Source organism: Rhinolophus hipposideros (genome assembly GCF_964194185.1).
Source record: "Rhinolophus hipposideros genome assembly, chromosome: 14".
Lineage (NCBI taxonomy): Eukaryota > Metazoa > Chordata > Mammalia > Chiroptera > Rhinolophidae > Rhinolophus > Rhinolophus hipposideros.
The window spans coordinates 4633323-4651397 of NC_138060.1; the positions used below are offsets into that span (position 1 = coordinate 4633323).

Sequence of the window (18075 nt, forward strand, 5' to 3'; positions counted from 1 at the left end):
AATAATAGTGACGGCAGTAACAATTATACGAACAGTATTCACTGTAACTAGGACTTGAGTATTCCCATGCTGCAGGCCCCTTGCTAAGCACTTTACAGAGGCATTATCTCATGGATTTCTCACAAAATCTGGCACAACTAGAAACATCTCCATATTACAAAAAGAGGAAACTGAGGATCAAAGAAGTAAGCAACTTCTTCATTATCATTTATCTGGTACATGATGGAACCTGACGTGTGACCCCATACCGGCTAACTGCAGGATTCAGGGTTCTTAGTCACAACTGCAAACATTTACATAGCACTCCTCATGTACCAGGAGTTGACATATACTCAGTCTTCAGAACAACCTTATGTAGCACGTATTATTATATCCTTATTTTACATATGAGGAAACTCAAACACGGAAAGGTCAAGTTACCAGCCAGGATTCAAGCCCAGGCCAGGGCCTCCAGAGTCTGTGCCTTTAACTAGCCACTGCACTATCCCTCAAGTAATAATAATATCTCTAGGGCATTGACAATGTGCTGGGTATTGTGACACTCATGAAATTCTCACAATAACTCTGAGGTAGGTGGTATTTTTATCTCCACTTTACAGATGAGGGTTCTGGAGCTCAGAGAAGTTAATTCAGTTTTCCAGAGTCACACAGCCAAGTGTCACACTGGGGAATATAAAGTAGCAACTTTGGGTTTCATTCCCCCACCTCCCCACTTTTTTCCCTGAGGGATGACTGGCTGGGAAACAGTCAGCATCAGATTTTCCACCTCTTTAAAACTGCTCAGTTTGTGTAATTTAGGGTGTGACTATTCAGAGACACCTTTGAGCTAATCTTCCAGGAGCCAGTGGAACCGCAATGCACAGCGCAGAACAATACAGTGCTTTCTCTGTAAATTACACACGCCATCCCAGCTTGGGGAAAGCCCATCTTTGGGATATGAACACTTAGGAACAGACAGTTTAATTTTAGAAATAAATAGGGTCCACTCTTGTTGTTTTTTCTTTTGTACACACATAGGAAACTTTGCTCTTTCTACTAAAGCAAGTACCACTCGTTTTCTACTCCTTCCCACTTAAAAGTTCCATCATGTAAGCCCAAACAAATCCCTCCAAAAAAGTATTATGAACACTATTAAGAAAAAGCAATCGGTCCTGTAATCATTTTTAACAAATAGAATGGGGGAGAATCTAAATAGAATTAAAACTCATTTCTGACAATAGAATTAAGGACTGAAAATGCAACCACAGCGAAATAAATTGATAAACCATAGCCCAACATGTCAAACTCACGCCAATTAAAGAATTCTGATTTGTGTGTCATTGAGTTTTGGTTTTTGCAGAGACAACTTGAATAAAACTCTACAAGGCCACAGAATTACCCTGGAGACAAAAGTCACATCTTCGGCATCTTCAATAACATACAAAGTCAGTAACAGTTGTTACCCTAAGCCAAGACAGGAACAGATATTTAATATGAATAGACAAGAGAAAAATGCAGCGTCTGTCTTTTAATCATTCATTCTTTCATTTATGGACTCATTTAATCAACAAATATTTATATACTGCCTCGCTATCAGATCTTGTGCTAACTTCTGGGAGTAAACGGTGAACAAAATAGCTGTGCTCTCTGGCCTCACAGAGTTGGGAAACAAACACTGAACGCGCAGATAAACACCGGATAATTATGTAAGTAAGTAAGTAGGTAGGTAAGTAGTATAAAGGAAAAGATCAGGAAGCCATAAAAGAAAAGTATAGCAAACTCAGATGAGGGGATAAGGAAGTGGGTCAGGAGGCAACCATTAAATTTAGACTGAAAGATGGAGTAAAAAGTAGACAGAAGAATGGTGGAAAGTGTTCAGACAGTAGGAAGAATGTGTGTAAAGGCGTGAGGTAGAAAAGAATTAAAAGGAGGCAGTGTGACAAGGGACTCAAGAACTCTTGGCTCTGTTTCCCACTTAGGTGCTGAAGAGCTGGCCTCATCCTCCTGAGAGTCATGGTGCAGGTGATCATGGTAACTCTCCTTGGCAGCACGGCGTCAAGCGCCCCAACACATGCCAAGAGACTCAGCTGACTGAAGGGCCAGCCTGGGCTAGTGTCGGCCTCCTATCTCCCGGGAAGTTGTTTCCAGAATCCTCAACCTGGAAACATACATTTCTAGGCTGCCCAAGATGAGGCCAGTTAATAGAACAGGAAGGAGGGATTATGTCAATGGGTCAAAAGACTGGGGCGCCTCTTGACAGAGTTCACACTGGAGGCTTGAAGGTGAGGTGAGGCTCGGGCAATACTTCTCCGCAGGGGAGATACATGAACTGACCAGCTGTGTGTCTACCCGGGGCACCAGCCTAGAAGGGGCACTAAAACATCACAGGAAGTGGAACCAATATTCTGATGGAAGGGAGAGGTTGTGATGCCCAAAAAACATTCTTAAGCAATAAAAGATGGTCGCTACACTACCTTTCAAAGAGGGTTAATTGCAGGACCTTGAGGTGCTAAACAATGTGATGCAAGTTTGGGGCAGAATCAAATTGCTTGAGGCTACAGAAGGGAGGCTTTGGGCTTCCGGCGCCTCTACCCTGCACAGCACTGGGTTTAAGTGGATGGTGGGAACATACTTCCAGAATATTGGTGAAGGTGCAACTGAGTATTAGTCTGCCTGGGACTCCCACAGGTCTCAGGCTGGCCGTGGCTCCCTGCCCTATTTCCTGTCACTAAGATTGCTTTGTGGGGTACCCTCCTGACCAGGCCCATCTCCACCTACTCAGCTCCTTGAGGGCAGAAGCTGTGTCTTGTTTACCACTCCATCCCAACTGCTAGCTCACTGTAACACTCAATGAATTTGTACTATGTTCTATAATAACAACAACAAAAAAACCAGTATTAAAGCTATATAATAAAGCCATATTATATATGTTTACCCATACCACTCAGTCTGCAAGCAATCCCTAATGTCAATATATAAAATTACTTCACAGTTTGCAAGGTTTTCAATGTGAGATGTCTATGGAAATTTTCAAGAGATTAAATAAAGTGCAGTAAGATAATTCATACATCTGAGGTCCAGCTCTGCATACTCAAAAAGACAAGTAATCAGTCACAAATATGAAATACTCAAACACATTGATATGGGAGGGATCAAAGAATACAGACAGACAGTATCAAAACCCAGAAGGTCAATAAAAATGACCTAGGCCACCAACTTTGTTTTATAAGGAGGAAAACACTGAAGCTCAGAATGTTGCACTACTTGCCCACTACCTAATGACAAAACCATGACTTAAACAATCTCTACATTCTCAGACCACCATTTTCCCCACCACACTGGGCTGCCACATGAGTTAATCAGAGCATGTTACTTGTCTGGCTGGAAATCTGCAATGGCTCCCGATTTTTGGTGAGTAAAAGGCAGTCTTTACAAATCCCTGTGGGGTCTGCCTCACTCGTGTCCCATTCCTTCCCCGAGCTTGCCCTCTCCCCTTCCTACTACTTGTCCCTTTGCTCAGCCTGTCCCAGCCACTGCAGCCAGCGTGCTGTTGCTGAATGGGGCACACTTCTGTCCGGGCCTCTGTACTTATCCTTCCTTCTGTCTGCTCCGCCTTTCTCCCAAATACTGGTAAGACCCACTCTCATCTCCTCAGGTCTTTCCTCAAATGTCATTTTCTCAGTGAAGCCTTCCTTGCCATCTCAATTTTAAATTACAAATCACCCCAAACCCATCCACTCTTTATATTCTCTCTAGCGCTTATCACCATTTAACATGTTATACATTTTACTTAAATATTGACTTCTGCAACCCTTCCTTCACCCACATGTAAACTCCATGATTAAAGAAATTTTCAATAGTTTGATTCACTGCTGTGTTCCTCATACCTATGAGTGACTAGCACATAGAAAAACCTTAGAAAATATTCATTAAATAACTGGTTACATGGATTGATGGATGGAGTTCAAAAGTGGCCCAAATCCAGAGAATGTAAGAGCTGTGAAATGTCTGATAATGTCTGACAGCCTCTGAGAAGCAGCCTGTGGCCTGGGTGTCATCTACCATCACTATGTACCCACTCTAGAACTGGCATTCACTGATACCCTGTGTGAAAGTCAGCAAAGCAAGGAATGAAGTGACAAAGACTTGTCAGAGTCGATCCCCTTTGAGGTAGGGTGAGTCTGGGTTGAAGAGTGAACATGCAAGCCGATAATTTATCAGAAACAAGATGCTCTTACATGTGCAGATGCAGAAATCACTTCTGAATTGCTTCCCTGTACCCTTCAGCTTAGGAGTACGAGTGGATGGTTTGCTTAGATTGGATATCCCCAAAATAAGATCAGATTTCAAAAACTTTCTGGCATGAACCAACATTTGCCATTAAGTCTAAATGGCTGGCACGGCTGAACCTCCATGCATCATTCTAAATATAAAACCACCAAAACCAGGCTTCAATTATTACTTAATGACAGCTACATAAGGAAGATACCAAGAGTGGCCAAAAACAAGGCAGTAGGAGCCAAGGGTGGGTAATTAAAACTATATAATAGTTGATCCAGCCACAAAGGAAAACAAAAATAACATTCAGACAGACTCCAACTAACAAACATTTTCTGCTCTTTCATGTTTAAAACCCAATAAAGGTTTGCGTCCACACCATATTGCATCCCACCAGTACCTGAAACAGTAAAAATATCCGCAAACAACTACCTGCCCGAACGTGAAAGACACAGGCTAATCCTAATTTACAAAAATGAACTACCTGGGATCACTAAATACCTGGGATCACTAAATACCTGGGATCACTACATTTCCCACCCAATTCAGAGCTTTATAGCCCAACACATAACGGGGTACCAAAAAAAAATGTATACACATGACTTGTACTCATCTCTTATTATCGGTATATATTGACTATTACAATTTCAATAGTTTTTTCCTTTCTTAAAATGTGTACATAGTTTTTGGCAGCCTCTGTATAAAATGAAAACTGGAGTCCTCCATTCCCAGCCTCAGCAGTCCCTCCCATGCCTGGGCATCTGCTCAAACCAATGCTTTCCACCAGGACACGCCTTATTATCTCTTTACCAACATGAACCCATGTCCCATTTTAATTCATTTGCTGGAAGTTGGTGTGATCTCAACAAGTTCTGAATCCTGGAGTCATTTTTAAATGGCATTAATTTCATATGAAATCATTTCAAAAACAAAAAAAGCAAAAGTAGTAGAAAAGAACTGTTGAAAACTATGTCAGCATTTACTGCAACGGTAACTCTTCCTTTCCAAGATCGCCAGTTTCCACAGCTACAGCTAAGATGGGTAAAGCTCTCCTCTTACCTAGGACAGCTAGAGCAGGTATGTGTGTGTCCTGTGCCATCTGCAGGCATTTCCCCATCGCTAATGGCATGCTGCTGGAGAATCATTTGGGACCATTCAAAGCCATTAAGGCTATTAACTCTAACTTAGGCCAAGTCTAATAAACAAGTGTCATCCCAAAAGGAAATGAGTTAAGCTGGCCTTCAAAGTCATTTAAGCAAATACTCAGAGTCAGAGTGCCTCACAGGAAGCTTCTCATGAAATCCTTCTGCTTTGATTTTGAACAATTTAAACCAGAGATCACTGGAAATGTTCATTCCAGGAAAAAAAAAAACATCCATATTTAAATGGAGTGACTTTCATTGGGTTTTAAGTGACCAACTGAAAACGTTTCTAAGCGTTGCCCAAATCTCTGGCCACCTCATACATACAACAGCAGGTGCACCGTAAACATTTAGGAAACCAACATGGAATGAATCCAGCTCCACCAACGTCAAGTTGAGATTCTGATCTGGAAATTCTAGACCATAAACAGTCACACTGAAGAGAAGCGGTGGCGGCCAGTGACAGTGCTATCAATATCCTGGTCATGTCTACATAACACGTGACTACCTCCAGATCCTCGTTAATGCTAAGCCGACACCTAGGACATCTCATTTCCCAAATGAAATCATTCTCATTTTTCAAGAGTTCTCTCAAAGATGACCCTCCAAGAAGCCATTCCTAATCTAATTCATTCCTACTTCACTTGTTCTTCCAATTTAATCACTTCCTACATTCAAATATCTGGGACTGAGCTTTCCTTACCTTACACCCTGACATTATTTATTCTGTCTTTTGTCATAATTGTTTCTTGCCTTGCTGCTCCATTTAACACTAAGGTTTTTGAGAGCCGGAACTATACTTTAAATTCCTCTCTACTGCTTTGCAGTTGCTTTATGCCCAGTAGATACTCAGCAAATATGGTTTGAATTGAAAAGATCTCAGCCTTGGATTTAATTCTCTCAAAATCTCCAACTAGTCTAATAGCTTAAGGGCCAAACCTACTTAAAAATTAACTTAAATTGTAAGTACAGTGAAATCACTCTAAATTATTAACCTAACCACTCTATGTGTTTATTTTCCTACTTGGAAAATCAGGCCAGCCATAAGAACAACCTTCCCTAGACAGGCGACTCTAAGAGTAATGAGGTAATTTCCTTCAAAGATGATGAGGTTTTCAGGATTCTCTGGAATGCATACCTACACATCCACGTGTCATTATTAATAGTTCCCTCCAGGTAGAAGCAACACTAGAACATTTCAGAATTTTCGAGCAACTCTGCATTATGTACTCAGGTGTCAACATAATCTCAATTTGATGGTCCCATTGCTTACCAAGGAGTAATGAATTAGGAGACAGATTTACTAGCAATGCTAGGAAATATTCCATTGACTTTGTAGACTATTTCTATACTCGTGATCCAAGGGTGTCATTCACTGTGTTTGTATAGGCATCCATATACATCTATCTGAGTAAAGAAATGAATGCGGGGGCGAAGGGCTAAGTTTTACCCGTAAACTAGGGTTGCCAGATTTACCAAATAACAATACAGGATGCCCAGTTAAATTCAAATTCAGATGAACAAAGAATAACATTTTAGTATAAGTAGCCCATGAAATATTTGGGCCACACTTATACTAAAATATTACTCTTTGTTTATGTGAAACTCAGATTTAACTGGACATCCAGTATTTTATCTGTCATCCCTACCCCAAATCCAGAAATTATATTATTGAGTCTTCAATTAATAAAAAAAGACAAAGGAAACTTTCAGCAAGAATACAGTAAGTTATAAAATGGTGTTACAGAACATTTTAGAAAGCTCAGTGTAATGAAGGGAGGGAAAATAGCTGAGTAAGGTGTTCTACGTGCCAGGTTTTATGCCAAACCCTTCATGAACGTTATCTCCTTTAATTCTTACCACATCCTTAAAAGGTAGGTATTATTATTATTATTATTATTATTATTTATTGTTATTATTTTACCAATAAGGAAAGCAGGATACAAAGAGAACAAGTTGCCCAATGTCACGGAGCAGGACAGCAGAGAGTGAAACTCAGGCAGGTTTAACAGAAGGTCCTACGTGCTTAAACACTACTTCATTTACGGGTGAACAAAAAGAGAATACTTGTAATCTGCCCCAATCTCACACCACCGCTAATCAGTGTGGTTGGGATTCAAACCCAGGAAAGACCCCCGAGTTTTAGCCCTACGATATACCACCTCCCCAAGCCATGCAAAAATCGGAAATGTGCAAGACCCACCTAAATCAGCTGCGATCACCACTGTCATAAATTAGAATGCTTTATCTTCAAAGAACGGTGCTGGAACTCAGAATGGCTTCCTCGGAATTTTTATCACATCCATCTGGCTGAATTCTGACTCCCTTATGATCTAAAGGTTTTCCTGAGTTGGAGGGAGAATGTGGAGATTTCTATTTGGGGGAAGAGGTTGTTCTTACTGCCCTTTCTGTACCAAAACATCTCTTTTAAAATAAGCCACTCATCTAATGTCTACCATTTCTTGCTGTCTTCAGGCAAATTCTTGCTCCTGCACTGGAACCCCCAAACACTGGCAATAACCCAGCACACAGCCCTGAAGGCCAATCTGAAGAAGCCACCAAAGCCAATGTCAAGGTCCAATTATGTGAGAAAGAAACACGAGAGCCAAGATTTTCCTTCTTGGATCTGGAATGAAGAGCCAGGATTATTCCATGTCAAGTATCTGAGTTCAGAAAATATCAGAAGATATCCAGAACTTTTTCCCTGGAGTAGCTCTACCTATGGGAACCCTCATATGCCTTCTTCTATATTCTTGTCTACCTCTGGAACGAAGACAGATGTCTGTAAGCTGTGTGCATGTGAATACAACACAATACAGTGCTTACCTAACTTTACCCTCAAAACCTACTACGGGAGGCAGAGCTTATTGGTCAGGGAGAATTAGCTGCAGTAAAAGGTGGGGGAGGTCTGTGAACAGGATGGACACATAATTTACAGTAACACACAGTAATTAATCTATAATCATCTGTTTACTTGGCTGTGTCTCCCATTAGAATACAGGCTTCCTGAAGGCAAGGACCATGTCTATCTTATTCACCATTGTGTTGCCCAGGTGCATGGTACAGAATAGACACCCAACTACATGATGAATGAGTGAATAAAGAATCACTACTGTTACCAGTAAGCAGTGTGTACACAACAGTCTTTCTTTTGCCCTCAGTGCCCTTGAAAGCTGTGACCAAGGTCTGTGTCCATTTGCAATCACAATGTTTCTTCAGGGATGGACAATGCATGTGTCTCATCATTTCTCAAAAGGACTGTAATGCTAAACCATCCTAACTGGCCTCCGTGACATTAGACCTGGCCACACGCCAACCCATTCTTCCCTTGGGAGCCAGAGTGCTATTCCTCTGCTTAAATGCAGCCACGCTCCCTGGTGCCCCAACCACACTCAAAAGCTTACACTGTCCCAAAGGCACCACACTGAGCTACATGTCCACGTCTCCGGTCTACCCGGAATGCCCTCCTCTCATTTGCTTGGCAATCATCTTTAATGAATTCAATATATCAATAATGAATTCAAACTTCATTTCTTCTGTGAGATTTTACTCTTCCCTTCTCCCCTCAGAATTGACCCCTCCATCTTTTGTCCCCAAAGTTACAATTACAGACCTAGCACCATATTCATGTCACTGTGAATAAGAAGGCAGAGCTCATGTCTTATGGGCTGCCATTTTCTCACTAGTATAGTGTCTGGTATGTAGTAGGTTTGGAACGATCATTTCCTAGATGAGTAAAGGAACTTCGGAAAGTAAAAGTGAAAACTTTGTTAATCTAATTGTTTCTTGATATCTTACTCCAACAGGAGTATTATCTGGATGCCTTCATTAAGTTCCACCTAACCTATATCTGCTAAATCTACCAAACTATTGAAAGGAGAGACAATGATGTGTGCTGTTGTCACTGCTTTTGTCTAAGCGAACACCTGCTGACAAGAAACTTCATAGAATGTTGCCTATGTGTAATCGGGCCTGAGATAACTAAAACAAAATGACCCCAAATCAAGGACCTCAGAGAGAAGGTACTTCTGGGATAGCAAATAAGTTTCACTTCTGATATCCACAGTGAGAGGTGAAAGCCAGGTGCTCTGAATTCAGAAGGGCCCTGGCCTCCTCCTGGGTTCCCAGGACAGTGATGGTTGGCCACACCTAGCATGGTGGAGCAGCACAGTGCCACCCAGACACCCGATCTAGTCCCCACCCTTCACTTTCCCTAAGCGGAGACAGAGTCCTCATAAATGGTTAGCGCAGAGTCACACAATCACCGTGTTTCCCCGAAAATAGGACCTAACCGGAAAATAAGCCCTAGCATGATTTGTCAGGATGACATCCCCGGAACATAAGCCCTAATGCATCTTTTGGAGCAAAAATTAATATCAGACCCGGTCTTATTTTCGGGGATACACGGTAGTTAGTGGCACAGCTGGGCCTGGAACCAGGCCTCCCAACACATTCACTCATTCAACATTTATTAACTGTTAGGTCCTGCATGGTGTCATTTGCTGGAATAAAATGATGAACAAAAACATTCACGGCTGTCAACCTAGTGAAATTTAGTTTATTTGATACCTCATTCATAGCTCCTATTACCCCCTCATAATATGTTCTAATGCCCAACTCCCCTCAGCTCCCACTTTCTTATATTTAGTGACATTTCCTAGATATATATAAAAACTCATTTTTAAAAAATACTTCACTCAAAACAATTCAACCAATTCATAGCTATTCTTTCTTTCCCTCCTTTATTCTATTTATGCAAACTTTTTAAACCTCACATTTAACCCAAACTTCCACAATGATATTTGAAATATTTTTCAGACAGCTATACCGTTCCCAAATCTCAATTAAGAGAACTTACTACAGTATTAGAAGTGTTCGCTAAGTGTCTACAGGTCCTATAATGCACATTTTCTAGAGGCCAAACAATCATAACTTGTACTCAGGAACTCAAACCAGGGCATAATAGTTCTTACAGTAAGGAAATTCTATTTTTATGCCTGATCCAAATCTTCCCACTAAAAGTTAAACTAAATCTAGTCTATCATCAAAGACAATGGGGAAAAAAAAAAAAACAGTCACCATCTCACATCAAATAGAGTAGTGCATATAACTTGGGGCTGCAATTCTGTTTAATCTGTTTTTCTCTTTAAAAGTTAGAAAAATTAATTAGTATGAAAATTAACCAGGAAAAGGGACTGCTCTGAAATCTTAAATAATTTAGCCTAAAAAAAAGGTTTTTCAAAGAAAGTAACTGACCCCCAAATGGAAATTTTTATGTAACTATAATTTTCACTAAAGAGTTTCCATTTTGACTCTGGAGTAAACACATGATTTTTTCAAATTCATTGTTTGCAACATCCCAAGACACCAAGTAGCACATATTTCCATAAAGTAAAAAGACACATTATAGTCTTATTTTAACAGGACACCAGAAAACAAAACTAACACTGTGAACAAACAACTCTTAGCTAAAACTCATTGAAATAATCCAAATGGTTTCCATTCCAGGGAAAATAGTAAGTCAGCAGTTTGCATACGGCTGCCTTTTCCAAATACACAAAATAAGCAAAAAACGCCACCAGAGGAAAGTGCAAATGCTGAACCCTTTCTATTTCTGTTTCCACAGGCCTGCAATTCAATCAATAGCACCGCCGTGCCACAATTTATGCACACTTCCAGGTGGTCTCCAATGTCCTGCCCAGAAGCCCAGAGATCTCCAGAGAAAAGGTTCAAGGAGCCACCTCTCGAACCACAAAAAAAGCCTGAAGTGACAAGAAAGCCTGGGCTCCAGACTCCAACTGCTAGAACAAGGACTAGAAAGCCAGATAAATAAATGCTTGAGGGTGTCGAGCAATCTGAACCGTCACAAAGAACACTCAGGTTCTAAACAAGAAAACTGCTCGCTTGGGCAGCACACATACTAAACAAGAAAACAGTGGGGACAGAGCCAGGTACTTCTTAAAGAACCAAAAGCTCCGGGGGGAGGGGGGAATAAATGAATCACAACCCTTCACCTAATACCAGTAACGGCCTGGAGCTGGTGAAAGACTATTGAGTAAAAATATTCTATATAAGGAAACCTACTTAAAGGAAGTATTCATAACCCTTCACCCAGGATGGAAGGCAACCCGATGTACAAAACCAGGAGTGGGAAAAGTCTGTCCAGGGTTACTAAAGGGCACTTTAGAGTAACATCCTAAACATGCAATTTTTTTGAAGAATAACATGAACAGAAAATGGAATATGAATATTGCTGTTTTAACTTGAAGACAGAGAAATTACTTCCAAATCCCCATCCTCCTACAGGACTTGAAAGGACAATAATCCGTCCAGAAAACAGCAAAATGAGGAAGTGGTATTCTCTTACAATTTCTGTTAATCCCCACCAGCTGTAATTTAAGAAATTCGGTGACATCAGCACTTATTTTTGATCCAGCAAGAATGACAGAACTACAACTGCAGATCATATGAGACGGGGGGAAAGAAATCTGGGGGTGCCTGAAAGACTCATGTGAAAACATGGAAATTAATTCACTTTGCAGTGAATCACTTCAACAGCTTCAAACTGCCAAAAACAACATAAAAAGTGGCAAGGGAAGCCTAAGCACCCCAAGCCTAATCAAATGATCTAGTGGGACTTCTGAGAAAGTGTCACTGAAACAAGTGAACTGAATATTTCTGGAGACAAACAGAAGCAATCTAGCCATTTATGAACAAGAACCAAAGATTTCATATGATATAAAGACAGTCACTGTAAAAAAGAAACATCTGCTACACAATAAGCTATAAACTGAGTTACTATGGTTATCATTTGCATTACCTTCTTGAAGACAGGCATAGAGGCGATTCCATGGTCTCTTTTTCCCAGGAAAAGAAAACAGTTGTGGGAAAAGCCACGGAAGTAGTCTGAAGGTGTCCCATTTGAGTTCAGAGATGGACCCCACGGGGTAGGTCTGAATTCCCAACATAAATGCCAGCCATTAGCTTCTACTCAGTCGGAGTCAAAGGAAGAAGAAAAGCACACCAAAGGTGACTGAGCAAAGAACCCCCAGAAGAGAGCTGAAGACACTCACCAGGGCCACGCTGGCCCCTTGGCTGAACATGGAGCCCACTGAGCCGTCTCAGGGAGGAGGTCACCATGAAGACCTGCTGGCGGCTGCTCTGCCACACGCTTCCATGCAGCTTCTCTCAACACCAGTAAGGCCGAATTAGAGATGGAGTGATAATTAATAGGCTCCTTGGCAGCAGGAGCCAGCTTCCTTAACAAACCAGTAATTGCTGCCTACTTAAAATGACAGGCGATTCAGCCAGAGAGGAGGGAGCTGTTAACGATGGGCATCATAAAAGGTGAAACAGACTACATCAACAGGTTACCTGGCTACCATTCAAAAGTACCTCTCTATCTACACATTCAGCTTTAATGAGAGCAAATAAGTTCAAAATCATACATAGAACTAGAGATCAGGGATTCTTCCAGAAATATCACCACAGATACAAGGAAATCTGGGGAAGTAGATCTTCCCTCCACATACCCTCCAACCCCCAAAATGTCATAAATTTCCTAACTTGATCGAGAAAATAATTACATTTTGTACAAGATGTCATATTGGAAAGAAAAGTTTTCCCACAACTGATATATTTCAACTTGGACAGCCTTTGAAAATATCCAGTCTGCTGGGAAATTTGTAACAGCAACCAAAGATGCAGTCTCTGCCCTCTATTCTGAGATTAAAGCACTTTTTTTGTTTGTAACCTCTCCAGGAAAGAGATTTAGCTCAGAAGTTGTTTACTGGAACAACTAAAGATTACTGGCAGGGTAAGGAGAGGTAGCACATGGTATCTCCACTTTAAACCTCCAATCCAGGCAACAAGACAACCCACCAACCTGTTAAACTGATTACCGAACACTCATCCAGACAATATTGCATCAGAGAAGACCAGTATCTACCACACACTCCCCAGCAAGAAGCATACTAATGTACCTCTAACATGCTTGGATGCCCAGAGACAGGGAGAGATGAGGATTCACTCTTTTGCCATGGGGAGATGTCTACAGAGATAAACCAGGGCAGAAGGCACATAGTTTCACAATGACTGATGCTGACCAAAACTCTTCATAAAATCAACTCCACAGGTAAAGATCCGTCTCATTTGCTCGGGAAATCCCTGCTTTCTGACGGTGTCGGAAAGGATGCCCTGATGGCTTGCCAAAAGAGAGACCATTACAAGGCTAAGGGCTTTCTGACAAGATGCAGCCCAAGAGTTCCTGTAAATAATAATATCTCATGGAAATCTCCAACATTTCTGACGTAGTTAAAGATGAAACAAGGCAATAAATCAGTACCAGAAGCACAGGAAACTCAGATGGTTTACACTTTTCTTAGTATGTATAAGAATTAAGTGTTGTTGTTTTTTAATTGTTGATTTTTCTCCTCTCCCACTAATAAAGAGTTGGAATGCTTTCACAATCATTCTGTGAATCTCTAACCCATCACTGATAGAATCCCCTAAGTATATGGCTCATCATTAAAGCCATCAACTAAGTATTTTTATAACTTCTCCCTCTCTGTTAGGTCATTATATCCTTTTATTGAGCATATTTAACTCAATGCTTTGCAATGACTAATGTTCTTAACACACACATGTCAAGGCAGAAGCTATGTTCATTACACAACATAGATGTTTCAAGACCTTTGGCATTCAAAGATAAACAGTCCAGCATGAAACAGATTGGCTACAACTTTATGAAGACACAGGAAAAACAATGAACCAGTCAGCTTTTGGGGGGAAAGCGAGCGAGAAAGAGAGAGAGGAGTGAAAAACATCGAGACATTAGGAGCTACATGTTCAGTGGTAGACCACAAGGATGGTTTGTGGATAAGACTTCTCAATCTCATCAACTAGGAACATTCAAAGATCTTTAATGAGGAATGAGGAAAATCTACAAGTTACACACCACACCCTCTGAATGATTTATCTACCATCCCATCTTTTGCTATCTTCCTTGGAGCCTTTATAGCCTATCTCCTTTCCTTCTTCAGAAACAGCTTTGAAAACAAAGGACTATAGCCAAGCATGCAGCGAGCACCTTTAACAGACAGATCTATTTTTCTTGGATTCAGCTGTTCAACCACACCCAGAGTCTCTTGTCTTTACTTCATCAGAAAACTAGTTCTCTTTCTATTCCAAAATCAACATGAGTTGTCACCCCTAATCACTTCCTATCTTGACTCTCCTAGGTACCCCAACATACATAGTAACCACCACAGCAGGGTGGATAAGAGGGAGCTTTGAAGTCAGACAGTCCTCAATTTAAGTCTTGGTTCTTCCTTATTTGAATGGTTTTAAGCAAGTGACTTAAGATGGCCAAGCCTCAGTTTCTTCATCTATAAAATGGGATCCTACCTACCTCATATGAAAATTAAATTATACAAAGCATTTGAAATGTTTAACACAGTACCTGGTAGATAGTCAGTACCTTAATGTTTATAATTCAACTAGATCTGAATTATTCATTCCTGCTATTTCAGCTTCTTTAATAAAACAGGAAAAATCTGAAAACTAAAATTACATTGGTACCGTAATTTGCCATGTACCACGTTTCCCCAAAAATAAGACCTAGCCAGACAATCGACTCTTATGCGTCTTTTGGAGTGAAAATTAATGTAATGACTGGGTCTTATATTAATTTTTGCTTCAAAAGACGCATTAGAGCTGATTGTCCGGCTAGGTCTTATTTTCAGGGAAACACAGTATAATGCGCACCCATGTTTTTGACCCAAACTTTCAGGAGGAAAAAATCTTTCATTTTAATTCAAATTTTTACTTGTTTACATTTAGATACTTGTTTTTGTATTACAAAGAACTTTAGCATTTATTTTTTAACATATCATGGTACACTAAATTTTATGTAACAAATAATTACAAAACACAAGAACAGATACAAAGTACAAGAAATTTTATGCACCGGTAACAAATTTACGATATTTACGATACGACCCATCATAGAAGGCCAAGAACTCTTCGATGTTGCAAGATGTTGCAAGTTCGTCATAAAATCAACAAAACCGATGATCGTATTCCAGGGTATTATTTTGCATACGGATATATCATTATTGATTTCTAGAGTTACATTTTTAACTCATAAGCAGATAAAAGAATTAAAAACATTCATATAGATAAGGAATTAGTACTACCCATGTATAACGCACATCCTTATTTTTCCCCTCACAAATTTGGGCAAAAAAGTGCACATTATACATGGCAAAATATGGTACCTTTCCTATCCCAGGACCAAAACATAGACACACACACGTACACACACACGGACACATAGAAACTAAAGAAGGCATTCTTTTTGTAACGCACAAGGATGCAGAACATAAATGGAAATGGTAAGCTATAGGCGCAGGCAGAAAAAGACACACCTTTCATTCCTTTACCCCCAGTGAGTTTCAGTTTCCTAAAGCAGAGGAGACAAAAACACTACCACAAGACACAGCCGGTACTAACGGCTGTAAAGATGCTAGATGCTGCTGTTATTATTATTATTGCCATTTGTGTTTCTTTGTTGCTATTAAATTGTGTGACCTATCTGTTATACCACTCAAAATTACTGGACTTACTAAAAATAATCCTTTTGTTCCCTCCTTCCTAAAAGAATTCCAAGCACTCCCAATAAGTACTCGATTATTGTTTATAATAATGACTATGCTGATCATTATAATATAATAATAATTTCCAATATGCTAATTTTGACTGAAAAGCCAAAATCATCATCTTTAGCTTCTAGGCCATGATTACCCTAAGCCTGGGAACTTCCAAAACTTCCTACACTAGAATTTCTAAGCCATCCTATTGCTTTCTCTGGGTTCTTCAGCAATGGCCCCCATAATTTCTCTGTGCTCTTTTCCCAGGACCCCATTCTTACACTCCACCTTCCTAAAGAACAGTGGAAATTATATCAAAATAAAGAGTAACATATCAGAATAGTTCCACTCAACTTTAAAGATCTGGAAGTGATGGGCCATTTTTACTGGCAAATAAAAATGGAAGATAAGGTGCCTGGAAAAGCTTTATTAATGTGGCTTCAAGTATAACCCACAACAGGGCAGCTGGATGGCTCAGTTGGTTAGAGCACAAGCTCTCAACAACAAGGTTGCCGGTTTGATTGAAAATGGTGACTGGACTTGGAGCTGAGCTGCGCCCTCCACAACTAGATTGAAGGACAACGACTTGGAGCTGATGGGCCCTGGAGAAACACACTGTTCCCCAATATTCCCCAACAGAAATTTTTTTTTAAAAAATGAAAGAAAAGTATAATCCACAACAGTGTTGGGGCAGACAGTTTTTAAATGGTTTCCCCAGTGAGCATATTTTTTAGCTCGGAGAAAGAATTGCTAGAGAAAGACAGATAGATGGGAAAAAACAACTTTTAATAGTCAACCCTCATTATTCATGGATCCCCTATTTGTGAATTCACCTACACACTAAAATTTGTTTTGTAACCCCAAAATCGATATTTGCAGCATTTCTGCAGTCGAAACAATTGAAAACTTTGCGTCACTCAACGCATGCATTCTGAACTAAGGTCACACAAAGTGACGCTCTGCCTTCCTGTTTCAGCTCTCAGATGGTAAACAGGTTTCCTTTTTGAGGACTTTTTATTGCTACGCTTTTTGCATTATTGAGCTTTTTGTTGGCGACTTTACGGTTTAAGACAGCCCCCAGGCCTAGTGCTTAAGTGCTGTCTGATATTGGCACACACAAGAAGGGTACGATGTGTCTGGCGAAGAAAATACAGATGTCAGGTAAGCTTTGTTCAGACGACTTACAGGGCTGCTGGCCATGAGTTGATTGTAATAAATCAATAATATATGTTAAATAAAGTGTCTTTCAACAGGAACACACATAAAACAAGCTTATGTGTCAATCAGCTGACAAAATGTTGTGACCACAGGCTTGCAGGAAACTAACGTGTATTTCCCCTGGGGCGATGGTTCAGTATTCCCAAATAAATGTTCAGGGTGACTATAGAACAAAACTACCACAAATGAGAACCAACTGTATTTTTATTTCATCTCTACGCACCAATAATTTTAACAATAATCATTGTCCCCACTAACCTAATGTCATGTTACATACATATTATCTTCTATAACCCTCACAGCTATTCCAAGAAGCAAATACTATTAACTCCATATTTTAGGTGAGAAAACTAACGTTCAGAAACCTTAACAAGGGTCTACAGCTAAAAACAAGAAAAGTCAAGATGGTTTCTCACACATTATCGTGATAGAGTTTAACAGTTCCCAAAAGTTACTGATCCCTTCAAACACACCAGAAACACTTCATCCATTTTGGTCATTCTTTATTCAAGAAATATTTATTGGACACTCCGTATCCTGAATCGGAGCTACCCAGTGAACTAACATATTCCCTGTTCCGATGGAGCCTCTTTCAAGTGAGACCTGAGACAACAAAGTATTACCTAGCAGCCAATTTATAGGAAGAAGATACTCAGTTTCTTAAAATACACATTATTTTTTTAAATAAGGACTTCAAATGAAGTGACAGCTAAAGGTTGTCTTTAGTTAATATCAGTTTAAAAATATGTTTCTCACGTATATATAAGCTCTTACATTACATAGCACAAGGTCTGACGATTCAGTTTAGG

General features: G+C 40.1%; 1 protein-coding gene across 20 annotated transcripts in view; it reads right to left on the bottom strand.

The window, feature by feature from the left end:
* MITF (melanocyte inducing transcription factor) overlaps positions 1-18075 on the bottom strand; it is a 207212-nt gene that overhangs the window by 173164 nt on the left and 15973 nt on the right. For 3 of the 20 annotated variants that reach the window (XM_081073254.1, XM_081073249.1, XM_081073246.1), the window contains exon 1: positions 12473-12592. The exons of the other annotated variants lie outside the window; for them this stretch is intronic. The gene's annotated coding sequence lies outside the window, so the exon portion shown is untranslated. Of the gene's footprint in view, positions 1-12472; positions 12593-18075 lie in introns of those variants that run through there. 20 annotated transcript variants of the gene reach the window in all.